Here is a 20,136-nt window from a genome sequence, read left to right on the forward strand (position 1 = left end):
AATACCTTTGTATTTTCCTTTGTACCTTTGGAAACTTCGCCCTCCCCACCCATCCACTCCCTGTGACCAGTGTTGCCAACTTAGCGGATTTTCCGATAAATTTGGCGGAATTAGAAGACTGTCGGCGGAGAAATATACCATTTAGCGGACAGCAGATTTTTTGGCGGAATTGTAGATTTATTATAGCGGAATTTAGCGTTTTATCCATTTTACATTTTTTAAAAAAATTTGTACTCCAGTCTGTCTCTGAGCTATTCCGTATTTCTTGCCAGGAGCTATCAGTCGCATGAGGAAAACGTTATTTGGATTTGATGTTATGAGATCGTGGTATCATAAATTTGTAATGCGTGGGGAAAGGGTACTTTACTCTTAGTTGACGAATAACGACAGATAATGAAACTGTGAGAGAGTAGCATTTATATTTATGCTATGAAGGAAGACCATTTAATGAACTGGCCTGTTCTGTGTGGGGCCTTGAGGTAGGGGATTCACCTAGTTTGCACCCGGCAGTAAAACGCCTACAAGTTTTAGCTCTCCGGCTCGCAGGCAGGGGGTTAATCCCAGTGGAACTCACAGATCAGGTGAGTACAGACATTTAATATTATTATTATTATTATTATTATGTGCGTATGGACCCAATGGATCGCGCAAAGCTCTAACGATTCTGTTATCTGAGTTGCCAAACAGCTCTCATCCTTTCTCCGTGGATCCTTTTTCGTTCTTCTGTCCACTTTGTTCCAGTCTTCTTTTTCACTCCGTTCTCTGGTTGCACTTTCCACCCATTAATTTTCTTCCTATAGAGGTTTCTATCCACGGTGTCGAGTTCATCTGGGCTTTTTCCAGATCCTTCTTCACTTCCAGTACCCATGGAATAGTTTTTGGATGTTTTATGTAGGTGAGAATCTTGTATGTCAGTCTACTTGCCGGCAGTCTGCGGACGTGCCCATAAAATTTCAGAAGTCTTTTGCGGATGTCGGCTGCAATGTTGGAAAGCTCTTCTGTCACTTTGCGTGACCTCAGTCTATATCCATCTTCTGTTTTTCGGGGGCCGATAATATTCCTCAGATTATTATTATTATTTCTGCTCATTATTTGAGATCGGATTTCTTGGCAGAATTTTAGTGGATTTTTAGTAGTATTTAGCGGATCTTGAAAATATAAGTTGGCAACACTGCCTGTGACTTCTCCAGACATGGGGAAAATACACCACCATGTAATGGGAACAAACAGAAAATTCTGAGTAGTGAAGCAGTCCGCCTATCAGTAGCATAAATTTTATATCAAGGCTGTTTAAATTTACACCTCTGCCTATCCACAGTAAAACTATGGTGTTTATTCCTCTCTTTTCCACTTGCTACCTTCACTGTATCCAGACAGTACCTTTGTGATCTCTTGGACTGATATCACAGTTTATAAATTAGCATGCCATTCTAATTTTGAAAACTCCAAGAAAATTGAGGTAAAATCATTTAACTCTTCCAAGTGTACATATCCAATTTAGTGTTAGCAAGACCAGAATGTCTGTCTGGATCCATCAAGTTAATAAATGTAAATAATTTACTTCTTACACGTACAAAAAAGGTCCCCATAGGAGCTATATATAAAAACAGTTTTTCAAACTGTGGGTTACAGTTCCAGAAGTCACATCCTAGTTCGTGAAACATGCACAATGGATGAGTGACTTTGTAAGTGGTCCTGAGAGTCAGGATACCAGCTGCTATTGAACAGAAGTGGGCTCCTCCCAACATATTCCGAGTCATAGCCCTCCTTGTGCTCAGGTGGCTACAACAATACAATCTAATGGCAGTCCCAAACCTTTAGCAGAACTATTCTGACTGGCACAATGTGTAAGTAAGGTAACCTTCTTCACAAAATTCTTACCAAGCATGTTCAGAATGTTTTATCAAGCCTTTGACCTATGGGAGTAACAGAGTCTCTCTTCCATATGACAGGTCACTATCAATATCAATGAGGCTTATGGAAGAAGGGAAACAGAACAGGCATGAGGTTTTAGGAGCTAAGATACCGTGGAAGAGGTAGAAGATCATCAGGTGTTCTTAACAGGTGAGAAAAGGGGAAAGACAGTGTGGGGTAGGCCTTTTCACCAGCAATACCAAAGCACGCAACACAGTTACTCTTAGGCACATACATTAGCAAATGATGTGGATAGATTTAGCAACTGGAGGAATTATGATGAGAATTGTCTCACCATGTGAGAGTGCAGATGAGTCTTCTGAAGCAATGACATTGTAGTCAGAGTCAACTGCAAGGATAGGATAGTGCTAATGGGTGATTTCAATGCAAAAATTAGAAATAGAACTGAAGGACATGAGAAGGTGATAGGAAAAAATCGGAAAGATATGCAAGCTAATAGGAATGGGAAGAATTACTGGACTTCTGTGTTAGTATGGGATTAGCAGTTATGAATTCATTCTTCAAGCATAAGGCTTTCACTGCTATACATAGGAGGGTAGGAGCACCAGATCTATAATAAACTTTATCATAACAGACTTAAATTTCAGGAAATCTGTTAGGAATGTGCATGTATTCAGTTTTTTTCCCTATAATACAGACCACTATCTGACTGGAAATCTGTTAGGAATGTGCAAGTATTCAGGTTTTTTTTCCCTCGATGATACAGACCACTATCTGACCGGCAGTGAATAGGCCTAGGAACATGAAATCTGTTTCCAAATGGATAAGCGTAGAGAATCTTCAGGACAAGGAAATTAGATAGAAGCATATCTTAAGACAGGATTAGTTAAAAGTTCTGAAGAATGGACGGTAAGCACATTCAGGAAATAGATGAACAGGTGGCATACAGGGATACTGTAGTAGAAATAGCAAGGGAATGCCTAGGAACATCTGTGGGGAAGGACGGAAAAAAAAGGTATGATGAAGTCACGCCACTTTGTAAACGTAAAAGGAGGGCATATAAAAATTGGCACCAAACAAGAACGGATGCAGATAGGGAATCTTATGTAGATGATAGAAAGAGCAAAACAAATCACTGTCGAGTCCAAGAAGAAATCATAAGATGATTTTGATAACCTGGAAAGGCTTGGTCAAGCAGCAGGGAAACCTTTGGAAGTAATAATGAATCTTAGGAAAGGAGGGGGAAAAAAATATTGTTTTGGATAAATCAGAGATAAGAGATCCATAAGAGATCCCAGGGAATCACTGGACAGATGGAAGGATTATTTCATAAATCCTCTCAATTTAAAATGAAATCTTTCTACTGAAGTTCGAACAACTGAGATCATGTTGAGGAGAACAATGATGGCAGAGAAGTTATGCACAAAGTCATAGAGGATAGTAAATAAACTGCAGTGTGAAAAAGCAGAGGGAATAGAGGAAATTAGACTTGAACATGTGAAATATAGAGGGAAGGCAGGGTGAAATGGCTTCACAGAGTACCTAACAGGATTAGCATGGAATGTTGGTAAGATACCTTCTGATTGGACAAAAGCAGTAACTGAACCTATCTACTGTATAACCAAAGGAACAGGAAAGAAGTAGCATCTATCAAGGTATTTCATTGATCAGTATACCGAGCTACAAGTAATAGAGTAGACCACACAGCCAGCAACTCTGGGCAGAGCGACGGGTGGTGAGAAATAACTCTACCCACTAAGATGACCAACAGCTTTGGGCAGATGAGTTCTCTTAGGTGGCGTGATGGTCCCCTCAGTGTAGGAAATTCCACTGGAACCCATAAAGCAGCATCTGTCCCCAGATTAGGGGCAGCTGCAGAAGGCGTCTGTACTCCATGTTAGGGGCGGCCTCATCACCTGCTGGCAGCACCTCTAAAATGCCTTTGGGAGTGGCGAACCCATCGTAATAACAGCCTAAAAATGAGTGCAAATGTGGTGCGGCCTTGGAAAATGCTAGGGTGTCCCCTGTAGGCGATGCACAGTTCTTCAGGTACTAATAATAATAATAATAATGTTATTTGATTTACGTCCCACTAACTACTTTTACGGTCTTCGGAGACGCCGAGGTGCCGGAATCTAGTCCCGCAGGAGTTCTTTTACGTGCCAGTAAATCTACCGACACGAGGCTGCCGTATTTGAGCACCTTCAAATACCACCGGACTGAGCCAGGATCGAACCTGCCAAGTTGGGGTTAGAAGGCCAGCGCCTTAACCGTCTGAGCCACTCAGCCCGGCCCTCTCTTCAGGTACTGGAGGAGCTGTGAGAAGTAGGACACTAGTATCACAATATATCCAAATGAGGACAGTCTACATCGTAACCCTAACAGACAGGACCAAATGGCTGATAAGAGTTCATGAAAGAGAAGGACATAGCCATCCTTGTTCTTAGTGAAACAAGATGGAGAGGAAGAGGAGAAAGAAAACTGAAGAAAGGGTACAGGCTGTTTTACAGTAGAGGACAGAATGACGTTTTTTTTTGCTATTAATAATAATAATGTTATTTGCTTTACGTCCCACTAACTATTTTTACGGTCTTCGGAGACGCCGAGGTGCCGGAATTTAGTCCTGCAGGAGTTCTTTTACGTGCCAGTAAATCTACCGACACGAGGCTGCCGTATTTGAGCACCTTCAAATACCACCGGACTGAGCCAGGATCGAACCTGCCAAGTTGGGGTTAGAAGGCCAGCGCCTTAACCGTCTGAGCCACTCAGCCCGGCTTTTTTTTTTGCTATTGGCTTTACGTCGCACCGATACAGATAGGTCTTACAGGGACTATGGGACAGGAAAGGGCTAGGACTGGGAAGGAAGCGGCCGTGGCCTTAATTAAGGTACAGCCCCAGCATTTGCCTGGTGTGAAAATGGGAAACCATCTTCAGGGCTGCCGACAGTGGGGTTTGAACCCACTATCTCCCGAATACTGGATACTGGCCGTACTTAAGCGACTGCAGCTATCGAGCTCGGTAGGACAGAATGCAGTAAATGGAGTAGACTGATAATTAGAAAGGATGTCCTGGAATATGTGGAGGTGAAGAAGATCAATGACAGAATGATCATAGCAACGATACAGTTTCAGACAAGAACATTAGATCTGTTCCAATTACATGCTCCACAAACTGGATACAAAGAAATTATAATGGGAGATCTGAATGCACAAGTGGGAAGAGAGAGACTCGGAAGAGAAGATTTCTGGGACCATGTAGATATGGCAACAAGAACCAAGAAGTGGATATGTTAATGGACTTCTGTCAAAGGAATCAACTAATATTAGGAAACACATAATTCAGGAAAACTGAGAAGATTAATTAGTAGAAAAAAAGACATCGGAAAGATCTTAGGGATGTTACAGCTATGCCTGCGGAAGCCTCTGTGGGTGACCAAAGAGCAGTGATAGCAAAGTTGAGCATTGGGAGGGTCACAAAACTACATGAAAAAGAGAAAGGAAGATTAGGGACTGAAGATTGAAGAAAAAGGAAGTGGAAGTTCCAGAAGAGTTTGAGAAAATTACAAAAAGTTATACCAAGGACAGATATTAGTCATTTTGAATAGGAATGGAACAATCTATGTATATAAAATAAGAGTTTTGTTTGTACAATGCTCAGAATTTTAAAAGGATGGTATTTCTGTATCAGTCGTCTCCACAGTAACAAGAAAAAGTACTTTTTAATTTTCCGTAATTTCTGTCTGTCTGTATGTACACGCCACAAGAAAACGGCTGAAGAGAATTGAATAAAAATCGGTATGCAAAGTTGTGGAATAAGTCGCTAGAATCTAGGCCATAAATAATTGTATTCACGCTGAGAAAATGGTAGTTTAGGGGAAGGCCTAAAATGGAGTTTTCAAATATTTCTGTTAACAGTGGTCCTATCTTAATGAAAATCGGTATGCAAAGTCGGCGAATAAGTCGCTATAATCTAGGCCATAAATAATGTTATTCACACTGAGTGAAATGGTAGTTTAGTGAAGGCCTACAATTTAATTCTCAAATATTTATATTATTGGTGGTTGTATCGATAAATACTACATAACTAAAGTTATATAGTATTACATTTTCGATCACTTATGTCTTATAAATTGTTACCGTACCGGCTATGATCAGAGATGTTCATGAACTTGAATTTTTGTCACCAAGTCCATATTAGCGCCAAGTCACGAGAAAATGGGTAAACATAATTTAATAAAAAACGGTGTGTAAAGTCGAAGAATAAGGAACTACAGTCTACGCCATAAATAAATTTATAAGAGGTCCTAATATCACAGACTCGAAAGAAAACTAAATGTGAAGGCCTACAATATAGAAAGATCATGAACTGTATCAATAATAACATTACATTGACCATTGTTTGTTGATGTGCTTTGTCTCTTCTGTTGCCACCCATCTCCGATAGATAGGATTACTGTTGCATACCGTGTTCTTTTTTAATTTGCTCTACGTCGCACCAACACAGATAGGTCTTATGGCAACGATGGGATAGGAAAAGTCTAGGAGTGTGAAGGAAGTGGCCTTGGCCTTAATTAAGGTAGAGCCACAGTATTTGCCTGGTGTGAAAATGGGAAACCACAGAATACCATCTTCAGGGATGCTGACAGTGGTGTTGGAATCCATTATCTGCCGGATGCAAGCTCACAGCTGCGCGCCCCTAACCGCACAGCCAACTCGCCCGGTCGTACCTTGTGTAATAGCCTGCCTGAATATTGGCAAGAAGTAGCTGGGGAGTAGCCCTTCTTTAGCATGGCATTCTTCTGGTTCATAAATTTTCTGATACTACTGGTACGTAACACACTCGTTCATCATAGCATTCGAGCTATTCAATCCCTACTTGAGGCACTGACTGGCGTGAGCAGTGTGCATATTTAACTGAATAATGGCAGACGAGTGTTCACGGCTGTCTGCAGCCTGGCCATTCCAGCTCTGGAACTATGGACTGTTAGATCGGCACCGTAGTACTGTTCGTTAAAAGTGAGAAAATGTACGGTTTTTCATTTGATCGAGTATTTTATATGAAAACATTGCTTTTAGTCGCCACATTCCTACTTACGTTTTTGTAACGACCTATGTTGACTTCAGTTAGGAAAACCACAAACACATTCTTTCTGAGAATTCCGTAGCGAAGCACGGGTACATCAGCTAGTTTTAATATATTTGTAAGGAGTGCAGAGAAAACAACATGTGGCAGAACATCAGGAAAGGTAACAGAGAGACAACATGATGGAATGATGAAGTGAAAGATATAATAAAGCAAAAGAAAAAAACTTGGAAGGAATGGAAAACACAAAAGACTGAAGAGTAGAGCCAGACACATGGACACAAAAAGAGCTTGAAAAAAAAAGTAGTAGCCAAAGAAAAATTGAGAATCATTCATCCACAAGGTAAGGGAAGATTTGAACTGTGGGGAAAAAATTATTAATTGAAATTATCAGAAACTGTAGAAATAAGAAGGTGGGTACTCAGAGCTGTCCGATCCAACCTAAGATGATCAGCCGAGATCCCAGATGACAACAGCCGTGCAGCTGCTAGCCGCAAGATTTGCTGGCAGTAGTCAAGCAGACCAGACCATTCCAAAAAGGCAGAGGAATTGAGATAAGTTTGTTATTTTAAAATATTTATATAGTTTGATAATAATACATTGTTTGCAAGTGAAAAATAATCACTGTGCGTGATGCAATCGTCAATGCTATTAAAAACAATAGGTTTTCGGCAGTGGGCCAACATACGTATAACGTGAAAATTTTACCACTAGAGACCAAGACATGGAGATTCTCAGAACCTTAGGAAAAGGCCCTCTCTTAGATGTCACCGAAAATTGCTTCATACACCTCGATCAGTTTTTCAACCCAAATTTAAACCTAAATGAAATTTCTGAGAAACCCAAGGTAGCAATCCTCACGTATTTTATATAAACTATTTTAAATGTGTGTCATTACACGAATTTTACCCGTGTGTGTATATTGTTGCTATATGTGAATTCATTCCTTTGCTTGGTTTTACGAAAGGCTGATGATATTGAAAAGTGCAACAGTTTTGTATGTATTGAAACGGTGGAATTCCTTATATTAAAATTACTTATGTACTTAGTGACAAATAATCTCCATAAAGCTGTCAAGCATGGGAAAATCTTTGTCCCTGGTATCTCTTACACACTATCTTATTTATCTGTGCTACTCTTTGTGGGTGCCAAAGTGTAAAGCTAAGTATATAAACTACAGAGACATGAAAAATATAAATTTAACGGTACTACAATATGACGCGTATAATTCGCCTTGGGACGGCATACGACAATTGCACGACGTGAACTTAAAGTAGATCAATTTAACTCTCTGTTAGGACTCTATGAAAAGCATGCTGCTGTTCTGCAGGCAAGGGTTACTAGCTGTCCTGCTTCGTGGTTAAACACTGATATAAAAACAATGGCCCGCCATGATGCTTTGTTTCGCCAGTACAGAACAACAAAATAGCAAACAGATTTCAAACAATACTGTCTTTTATGGAACAAAACAGAACAACTAACTAGAAACAGTAAATTTAAATATATCAGAAATCAAACCAAGAATCTCAATAGAGCTAATTACATAAAATAAACTTCATTACATAAAATAAACTTCAATAGAGCTAATGCGTGGAATCAATTATGTTCAATGGGAATAGGAAAAATTGAAGAACCTCATATTCCAACAGTATCACTGGATACAACTCTCATTTCACTGGTAAACAAATGAGAGAAACTCAACCCCAATCCGAAATCCCACCAAACGAAGATTGCAATTACTAGAATATAGAACCAGAATTTTATTACGAACCGTCAGTATAAACGAAGTAAAATGAGTCTTAAATTCCATTAAATCTCAAGCAAAAGGAGCAGATCATATTTCAACAGACTTTATAAAAAATATAATTGGCACAGTATTACCGATCATTACTCATATTTTCAATTATTATTATTATTATTATTATTTTCAGCCCATTTGGAAGGATGCTCTAGTGATTCCAGTATTAAAGAACACCACATAAAATTCTCCATCAGATTACCACTCTATATCTATACACCCTCTACTTGCAAAAGCCCTTCAACGACTAATACACAAGCAACTAACTGAATATCTCACAAATCATTCACTATTAGACCCGTTGCAATCTGGCTTCAGGAAGGGCCACAGTATGACGACAGCACTTCTTCGGGTAACAGATTATATTAGGCTTGCTATGGATAAAAGACAGGTGACAGTACTCACGCTTCATGATTTTAGTAGTGCATCTGATACAACTCCTCTCTTCAAAATTGCGCTCCGTTGGCACCGACATGAGAACGCTCAATTTCTTTATATCCTACCTCACAAATCGTTGTCAATATGTCTCAGTAAACAGTGTTATGTCCAAATGGGCTATCAGATTATCTGGCGTCCCTGAAGGATCTGTGGTGCGACCTTCATTATTCAGCCTGCGTATCAATGGTATTTCATCCCCACTTCTCCACCGTAAATACCATCTATATGCTGATCATTTACAGGTATATTACCGTACTAGTATACATCGTAATGCAAAGTGATCTGACATACGAATACAGACCTAAAGTGACTCACTACATATGCCAGAAACATTGCCTTACTCATCAATCAACCCACAAAAGTCCTAAAGCATAATAATTGGACACAAAAAATTACTGTGTGCTCTAAATAATAATCAAAATCCTCCTCCAACTACCATTAATGATACTGAAGTGCCATACTAAGATAGTTAAAAACCTTGCGGTCACCTTAAATGAGACTCTGACGTGGAATGAACATGTAACTACAGTGTACAGAAAGGTACATCCCTTTATCCCTTAAAGTGTCATAAAAATGTTCTCCCACTGGACGTTAAATTAAAACTCATACAAACAGTTCTATTTCTAATCTTTGACTACTGTGACAAGATACTGATTGACATAACCTGTAAACAAGACAAAACTACAACGTGTACAGAATTCTTGCATTCGATATGCCTTCCAACTCCAATACAATGCTCATGTAACACTTTAATACAAACAGTTGGGATGGTTACGTTAAAATGACCATAGAAAACCCACCAAATGACCCTCGTCTCTGCGCCTATCCATCGTCCAAGTTTTAGGCTTCTTCATTCATTCCATGAAATTAATACTCGTTCTGGATCACTACTCGAAACAGCACGGCATTGAACAAATACCCACAGCCATTCATTCCTGGTCACCACTTCAAGGTTATGGAATATGATCTCGGGGGATATTAAAAAGTCTTGCTTGTCTAGGATGTTTAAAACAGCCTACTGTAAATTCCTCCAGAGTACATACAGTTGACATGAATGAATGTAAGAGTGAATGATGCGTGATTGAAACAAAAAATTATGTATCAGATTTAAGTACCTTAGGCTATCCCATTTACGTTTTTACTGTTCACATTTAAGACTATGCACTGGTCCTAGAAATAGATAAAGTAACAGGGTTTCTAGTGAACTCAGGTTATAACATAGTAATATTCAGTTAATTTCTTTTTGCCTCGCATTAAAATAAGTTTTCATTTATGCTAGTTAGTAGATATATTCTTTAGTTACTAATTTGATATTTTCTGTTATTGTCCACACACTATTCATCCCATACTTTGTTACCAATAGTAATCTTAATTGTATTATTGTAACTCCTTATCTGACTAACATAAACTGCATCTGATTTCCATGATAAATTAATGCTACAAAAGTCTAAAAATTGTACGTGGGTAAGTGTAAAAGAGGGCCAAGAGCCCTAACTTCACCACTTCATAAAGACAAAAACAAGTAAATAAATAAATAAACAGCATTAATTGAGATTCAAACAACAGGCACTCTGGTGGTAAGCCAGTAGCTATGCCACACCACTACCATGCCCTGGTTTGCAAACTATTAATAATACAATGTGACGAATGGCTCATCTACAAATAATAGCTGAAAACCATGAAAGTAATTAGCAGGATGTAATTATACAAATAATAGAATTCCTATGGTATGTTTCTCAATTGATTATTTTCAGACTTGAAACTTCATTCCCCAAATTCTTCAGCAGCACAATAAGACATTTAAAAAGTACAAAGAAGTTAGGAGCGTGCTGCAGGCCGCAAAGCTGTAAGCTTGCTTTCGGGAGATAGTGGGTTCAAACTCCACTGTCTGCAACCCTGAAGGTGGTTTTTGATTGTTTCCTATTTATCACCAGGCCAATACTGAGACTGTAACTTAATTAATGCCATGATTACTTCCTTGCCAGTCCTAACCCATCGTTGCTAAAAACCTATCTGAGTTAGTGTGATGTGAAACAGATTGCAAAAAAATAAATACATGTGTATATACAGTATGTTACAGGTCAAATCCAATTTTTAGGAAAAACTAGTTCTACCTAGGCTAAACTGTTATATCCAACAACTAGCAAGATACCCGTGCTTTGCTATGGTATTGTGCCCGTTCGCATCTCGTAGACCATTTACAAAATGGCGGCGTAGGAAGGTATGGCCCATGCGATCTATTGAAGGCAATGAACTTCTCATTAATACGGTATATAGAAGACCATGCACGTCACGGAACAGACCAAGTTGGAAGACACTACAGGACAGTAGAGGCTCAATTGGATTGTTTTATAAAAAAATACAGCAGCGGAGTAATTGTTATAAAAAAAACTACACACACTAAAAAATTCAACGGCAGAGGAAGGACGCAAGAACAAGCAAAGCTTACATCTGAAGATTATCCTAAACCTTTGAAGAAGATATTGAATATTTTATAATTGACATTCAAATCAGACAAAATAATTCACCGGCGTATATTATAAAAGAGACGAGATATAAAAATTACGGTGAGATATAATTAACTTGGATCCGGTGAGCAACCATTCTGCGATTGGCGAAGAAGGACTCACCATATTAGTGGACCGATAATTTCGTACGGGAAGAAAATCACCCCTGTTGTTATAAATTAATACACATATACGGAGAATTTATTTCCAATTAAAGAAAATTTCGTCATTAAGAAGAAGCAATAAAACAATGGAATATATTATGACTGATGTCTCCGCAGAAGGAATTTTCTATATTGTCTGCAGATTTGGAATGATGACTGCTTGCTAAATCTACATGGACTGAACTGGAGATAGGCACCGGCAAACCAGATGACCAGCTGTGGAGGAATGGACCGGCAGACCAGATGACCAGCCGAGGAGAGATGGACCGGCAGACCCGATAACCAGCCGAGGAGGATAGGCAGCGGCCAATCTGATGACCAGCCGATGACCGGGAAGACGATGTCCAACATGAGATCCAGATCCTAACAGAGAGTCGAACCACAACCAAGGAATGGAGCGACAATCAGACCAAATATAACATCTAACGAGCTAAGTCTTTACATTTTCTAGTAGAGTAGTTTTTTACAATCTACACCCTCACTCTAACTTCGGCATGTGCTGATTAATTGGTGATAGTTATGAATTAATTAAGAACGTGTGTGAATCATAAAGTGAAGTGTGAGATATTTAAGGCTATAAGATAAGATGGCAGTGTAGAATTAGAGTGGTAATATATCATATACAGGCTACCGCACTTGCACGCAAATAGTAGAAACTAGCATGTGTAAATGAAAGAAGTGTTACTTGTGAAGATCTAAAAGCAATGAGTCTATACAACTAGTGAAACTTCGATTAATCTCGTATTAATTGTACAATGATTACGTCGCGATTTTACCTGCGCAACAGAGATGAATATAGTTAAGTTACGTATTCCTCTCTTTATAGAAAGAGGGCATTGAACTCCAATTGCTTTTAAAAGATAAGAGGTTATAAAAATGCGTTTATAATATGGCAATTCTAAAATGTTTGGCACATAGTTTTAAGAGTAATCGGCGATATGCGTACGGTAATAAGTGTGCCAGTGGTGTGATAATATATATTGGAATGGTATTAAAATATGGTTATTTCTCAGAGTATATTAAGGAATATCTGAAATGCAGATGTTTGTTTATGTGCTGCGGTATGAGAAAGAAATGCTATTTGCCGAGGAAACGCGTTAGATTTACATGAGGTGAGTTCTGTGTCACATGGAAGAGTATGTCAAATGAGTGCACATCGCGCAGATGACACATTTTAAGGTAAGATCGACATGTATTATGGTAGAATTGTGAATCGTGACAGTTTTTATCTGACTTTGGTAAATGATATGTAGCGAATACGAGAGAATTCTTCAACAAACGGTTTAACTAGGCTCATGACTAAGTACACATGTGATATTCTTTGGTGCGGTGACATTTCAATATAATACGTATTAATTTCATTCTGTACTGACCATATGAGTTGAGTAGCTCGTACACATGAGAGATATTGAGTAATATGAGATAGCTAAAGCACATTGAGCCGTTGGTGGAGGAGTGTGTGGATCGGAAACTACCTAAACAGTTAGATAGATGTTTTATTTCTTTTTAATGCAGAGATCATTTGAGTTCAAGTGTTTAAATAACATAATGAATAGGAAAATGGTTAGGTAGGAGCCATATGTCGTAGGCTCTAGGGAGGTATTGTCTTGGCCCGTGAGTTGTTATTTATGAGTATTCAAGATAAAGGACCAAATAATCAGAGTTCAGATTTATCCCTTTCAGACCGAGTACGCACAGTTGTGCGGGTTCGTATTTTAGTTATCCCTGACCGTATTTGACGTTTTTTCGGCGCTACACCGGACTGCAGTGATTGTGCAGGACACGTGGCGTGTATTTCAATTGATTTTAGTATGCGCTTGACCGCCAGGGCGAAGGAAGAAGAGTTTAAAAAGCACAGTTGATCGGCGAGATGGCAGGAAGCAGTAGTGCCGAAAGTAAGTATTTATTTACTGCGTTTATATTAATCTAGAAGCTTTACTGAATACCGGAATATATTCAATGAAGTGTGTACATTGGTTAGTGAACGTAAATTTTGAAGCTACACCATCGTACGTGATACAACGAGGTTTTGAATTTTGATACGCACAATTGTGTGGGTCCTGTTTTTCGGATGTTAGTTTTTATTTTGTAAAATAAACTATTAATATGTGTATTGAGGAGCATTTTAGTCAGTTCTTGACGTACAAACAAAAATTCACAAATCCAGTTTTCTTTCAGATCTGAAAGGGTTATGAAGGAAAATTTTGAGAGCAGTTTACGATTTCACACTCACGCAAGAGTTCAACTGGGAGACATATAAGCAAAGACATGATCAGGTTGATATTCGCAATCTGACTTTATCCCATTTAATTTCTATTACGCTTCAATTTAGCAAACCATCTGTTTTTATTACAGTGAATTGACTTAAATGAGGTGAGAATAATTAATATAATTATCGTGACTGTATTCATATCAAGTATTTATACGGAGGCCGTATTTGCTCAGTGATCTGTCGAATAATTAGGATAAATTAAAGTCGCTTCGGAACATGGTTACGAATATAGAAGTAAATAACCGATATGAACTTGAACATTGAATGAGAATGAGTGTAAATAATTTAAAGATCATAATTATTTTACTTTTATTTGAGCCAGCGCTGACTCTTACCCATTATACATAAATGATATTAAGATTATACTACCCAGAATTCACATTAACTTTCATTGAACATTATTTATTCCAATAAATTTTATTATATTATTCTTTTAGGATGTGTCTGTGTTATGAATTCTTTTTGGTAACACCGAGTTTGTAAGTTAGCTAGTAAGCTTACTAGATATAAGTAACTGATGAATTTGACAAAAGAAAGAGATTCTTTTTGAGGTTTTCGGCCATTGGTCCATACTCGAGCGGTTAGGTTTCCCCATGATACGTGTCTCAGCGGTTCGAGTCTCTTCTGAAACCACGTAAAAAACAAACACATATAAAATCACAGATTTTATGAGCGATAGACAGAATACCCTGAGAAGAAACCGAATTACCGGGAGGACATTCCGCTGACCGCACGACAGCGGGTGCAATGTTCATTGGCGCTCCAACGTGAAGCAAGAAGAGAAAGACACCGCGGGAACGTCAAGTAAAGGACCGCCTAAGGCAATATTAATTGGCACCACAATGTCAAGCTCGATGAAGAGAAAGACACCGCGGGAGAGTAAGAAATGGTCCGATAACCCACACTACTTAATTGGTAGTCTGATGTGAAGCTCGAAATGTAGGTATCGGGCAAAGAAAAAGAGTCACCAATATATGGATAAATTTATTTAATTGCTGCCACATGGTGGGACTTGTTGAAGAGAAAGACACCGTGGGAAGGTTATACAGAAGCGAACTGTATATTATGAGCAGTTGATAGGGTTGTTTAAGGCGAAACTTATCCGATCATGAGATCTTATAATGAAGAAATGACATAACAAGGAGAATTCCCAGGAATGTAGCAGTTAATGGACACATGATGGGAACTATACCAGGAAAAGAAGATGGAAGGTGGATAAAGATGCAAGTCTATCAGTAGGAATAGATAATAAGGAATTACTGCAATTTATTTAGATGATTGCTTTCTTTTAACGACAATAATGTAGGTTAGAGTGATTTTGAGTATATATGAATTGACAATTAGTTGATTTTAACTATGGTAAAGGCTGATGGCCGTATATGTAAATATTGGATGCCGCATAGCGGAATTTTAATTTCTTTTTCTCGTAACATGTTCCGAAATGAAATCAAAATCATAAATCTGAACTCGTGGTCCGGTTGTCGATGGTCTATCTGGTGGGATGGTGCCGATCTCCAGGAAGGTCCATCTATATTATCATTCAGTGCATAAGAAAAACTTTAAACTAGTGCATAAGGTGCAAACTTTGAACTGTTTTGAACTTAGTAGACTAAGAAATTGTTGTCTGTGTGATATTATATGTGATATTCTATGAACTTAGAGAACTGTTAGGCAAATTATAGGATATTTGCAAAATAGAGAACTTATTAAGGAATTTAGAGAGATCGTACCGAATATATTTGAACTCGACAAAAGATGGCAACCCAAGGAAGAGTACAGACAAGAAGGGAACAGGAAGAGGAAATGAGAAGAACACAAGAGAAACAGGATGGAGCTCCATTATGGTTCCAAGAATATTTGAAAAGACAGGAAGAAGAAAGACAGAAGGAGAAACAGGAACGTGAAGAGAAAGAGAGGAAGCTGGAAGAAGAAAGACTGAAGGATAAAGAAGAGAAGGAAAGAAGACGGACAGAAAAGGAGCGAAAACAACAAGAATGGTTCAGGGAATTTCAAAAGGAACAAGAGAAGAAACTAGAAGAATGGCAACAGAAGCAAGAGGAGAAAGAACAGGAACGGAAATCAAGATTCCAGAGATGCATCGTTGAAATGAGAGAGGAAAGAAGAGAGGATCAGCTGAAACAGAAAGAATCTTTAGAAGAACTTGTTAGGAAAATAGAGGATGAACACAAAGGGATGATCGAAGAGTTATGCAAGAAACAAGAAGAAGCGACTGAAGAAACTGCGAAAACACGATCGGAAGTTTATGAAGTTAAGAACGAAATTCAAAATATGCAGACGAGGTTGACCGAAACCATGGAAAATAGAAACAGAGAGATGCACGAGGAAATAAATAAGATAAATGAAAAGGTAACAGAGAGGCAAGAAACCATCAGAAAATTGGAAGAAGAGAAGATAAATGATATAACAACTGGCATGCAAGGATTAAATCTAAGGCAACAAGACTTAGATGAGAAATATGATCAAGCTGCAAGTAAAGTAGCTCAGAAAATAGACGAATTGAAACAGAAGATAGAAGACAACAAAGTTGAATCGGAACGGAAAATCGAGAGGACAGAAGAAGAGATGAAACAGATTAGAAAGGAGATACAGGAGATGAAGGTGGAGACGCACTCGGCGAAATCTATGGCTTCAAGCTCTAGTGATAGGCAAAGAGCAATAGAAGTACAAATTAGTGAGAGAGAGAACGCACCTTCAGGAATAAGCGACCCAACTAGGAGAGATATCGAAATGTTAAACGGAAGTAACCAGAGTGAGGGAAGCACAATAATCAATATTATTAAAAACTACGACGACCGCCCGAAACATTTCGACGGCTCGGCTAAGACCTCACCGAAGCAATTCCTTAGGGACATTGAGGAATATTTTAAAGAAGGAAAGATTCAAGAAGAAAAGAAACTGCGTATTATTGAAAAACATCTGGACGGGAACCCAAACATTTGGTTCCAGGCTTTCAAATATACCTTCCACAACTATGATGAGTTTAAGGTAGCCTTCCTGAGAAAGTTCTGGGATCCTGAGATCCAGCAACAGCTAAGATTAGAGCTGTATTCGAGGAAGTTCTCAACTGCTGGCCAAACTCGCTACAGCGACTTCTTCTCGTTCCAGTTCCATCGATTTCAAGACTTGGATTCTCCGCCTAGCGAACTGGAGGCGATTAAAACTATTCAGAGGCAATTGCCACTTGAAGTACAGAGATTACTAGCGGCCTCTGACATACAAACTGCCACTGATATGGAGAGACGATTGAGGCAGATTGACCTAACATCAACGTGTCTAATAGAGAGGAACCCCAGAAATCTTAGGCAAATCGAAGCAATTAATACAATCAGTCCCGAAATCACCAACCGCAGAGTAGATAAGGCTGATGAGATTAGGGCAGAAAGTTGTATCAGAGCCCAAGACAAGGAATCGAGGAGATGTTATAGCCAGTACAGTGGAGAGCAGCATGGAAGATGTGGGCAAATAGGAAACAGAAATAGTTTTCAGTACAGGAATAATACTCGATATAGCACCAATAGAAGTCGACCATACCACAGGAACAGGAGGCGATACAATGAAAGGAGAGGACCAGTTCAATATAATCAGAACGAAGAGAATAGGCGTTATGTCCGAGAGCTCAGGGAGCAGAGACAAAATAGGAGCCGATGGGAGGAAGCCATCAAAAACAAGGATATAAACGGCGACCTCGAAGGTGCAAAAAGTCTCGAGCTTCAAAATTATAAACGGAGGAGACAAGAAGAAGGCTGGAAGGAGCCTGAGAGCCAAGGGAACACAGACAACTCCCAGCCATCTGAGCGAAAAAAAAAAAAAAAAAAAAACCGCCGATGGCGAATTAACGAATCAGGAAATTGTAAATAATGAACCGTTGGAAAATATTGTCAAAATTCGCAGTTGGGTAGTAGCTCAGATAGATCACTGGGACATCCAGCCCGAGGATTTAATTAGAGAGGATACCTGTCACGAAACCCAACCTAAATTCAAGTTACCAGTAATAGTCGTGAGAGTGTTTGACATCAGGCTGTACTGTTTAGTGGACTCTGGAGCCAGCATAAGTGTGATGTCATATGCCTTATTCCAAGAGCTAAGCCAGAAAATAGAGATACCGACCATACCTGTATCTGGCGTAAAAATCCGAGGTATCATTCCAGACAAGTCAGTAGAGTGTAAGATACAAGCTTACTTAAGTATAAAGATCGGAAAATACGAATTCGAACACCCGTTCATGGTTATGAAAAAAATAAAATACAACATCATATTTGGGATAGACTTCATGATAAGTTCTAGGATGACAATTGACATGGAAAAATGTGAAGTTCGATTCCCGGTAGTAGAAAATGATGGAAATAGAACCGTAGAAAGAATCCAACTCAATGACACGCTTGAACAGAACGAGTGGTTGAAGATCGAGGGAAAAGAAGTGGATCTATTGGACGGTGAGAGCCAAGGACGAGAAGAAAAGGATCTTAGTATAGAAATAAAGCCAGAATTGATCATGAGAATCGAGAAAATCATTGCAATTGAAGAGGAAAGCTGCGAAAAATCTGAGATTTGGGAGGCTATTGCTCAAGCTACGGTGTTACCAGAAGAAAAACGAACACTGTACAATATCATAAATAAATATATTGAAGTATTTAGCGACAAAACCTGGGCAAATCCCTAACTACAAGTACAAACTGATGGTTACTGACTGGACGCCGTATAAAGGGAAAATATATGATGTGCCCGAGAAATATTTCGCTGAAGTTAAGCAGATCATTGAAGAAATGTTAGTTGATGGATTGATCAAGAAGACCACCACTCCATTCTTAAATCCCATAGTTATTGTAAGGAAAAACAACGGAAATCTCAGGCTGTGCCTGGATGCTCGTAGTCTCAACGAGAGATTAATTCCAGAGTATAGTCAGGCCCCCAAGATTAAGGACACTGTGAAGAGATTTCCAGGTCAGAAATACTTCACAAGTATGGACTGCACGGCCTCATTTCACCATATCGTCCTTGAAGAGAAGTCACGGTTGTTAACAGGTTTCATGTTTAATAACCAAACATATGCCTATTGTCGCCTACCCTTTGGGTTGAAAGTCAGCTCGGCCGTATTGATAAGGGCACTAGACAGAAGCCTAACGAGTGAAGTAAAGGAGTTCGTAAATTGTTATGTCGATGATCTGGTCCATGCAAGTTCTACCTTCGAAGAACACTGTGTCAAGCTGGAGAAGCTATTAAGTAACTTACAGAAAACTGGCTTCAAAATAAATCTATCAAAATCCAAATTTTGCCAAAGCCAGGTACTTTTTGTAGGCCACCGTGATCGATGGAGAGGGGATAAGACCAAATCCCGTAAAAATAAAGGCTATATGCGACTTCCCGAGGCCAACAAAGGTAAAGCACATAAGGCAATTTCTAGGGATGACTGGATTCTTCTCAGACCATTGCGAAGGTTACACGGAGACGGCTGCACCATTACAAAACCTACTAAAGGTTAACAACAAGTGGAGGAAACTCAGAAAATACGAGCAACACTATACCACTACTGAGCTCGAACTTCTAGCGATAGTGCACGCATTACAACAATGGAGACGTATAATTTATGGGTACCCAGTAACGATGAGGACAGACCACAAGGCGTTGACCTTCGGGTTAAAAGCGGTTATGATCAGCGAAAGGATAACGCGATGGATGTTATTCACGCAACAGTTTGACCTAAAGATCGAACATTGTAGTGGAAAGGAAAATATCCTAGCAGATGCGTTAAGCCGAAACCCACAAGAAAGTGAAGAAGACGTTCTAGCAATTGAGTTGGGTACTCGAGACGAACAACTGCTAAGAAAGTTAGAAAATCTGAGAGAATTCCAGGAATCCGACGAGAAATTGAAGGTCATCATCGATAACTTCACGAACAGGGAATCAGCGCCAGAATTCACAAGGAACTATGAAATCGTAGATGGATTATTACTGAAAGTAGTGGACAAGATCAACCACAGT

The 20,136-nt window shown here is 39.1% G+C and overlaps 1 protein-coding gene across 4 annotated transcripts in view; it reads right to left on the minus strand.

The window, feature by feature from the left end:
• Window positions 1-20,136, minus strand: part of LOC136864708 (ubiquitin-conjugating enzyme E2 S) — a 123,597-nt gene that overhangs the window by 89,537 nt on the left and 13,924 nt on the right. The gene's annotated exons all lie outside the window — the stretch shown is intronic.

This window comes from Anabrus simplex, chromosome 2 (genome assembly GCF_040414725.1).
Source record: "Anabrus simplex isolate iqAnaSimp1 chromosome 2, ASM4041472v1, whole genome shotgun sequence".
In the NCBI taxonomy this organism is placed as follows: Eukaryota; Metazoa; Arthropoda; class Insecta; order Orthoptera; family Tettigoniidae; genus Anabrus; species Anabrus simplex.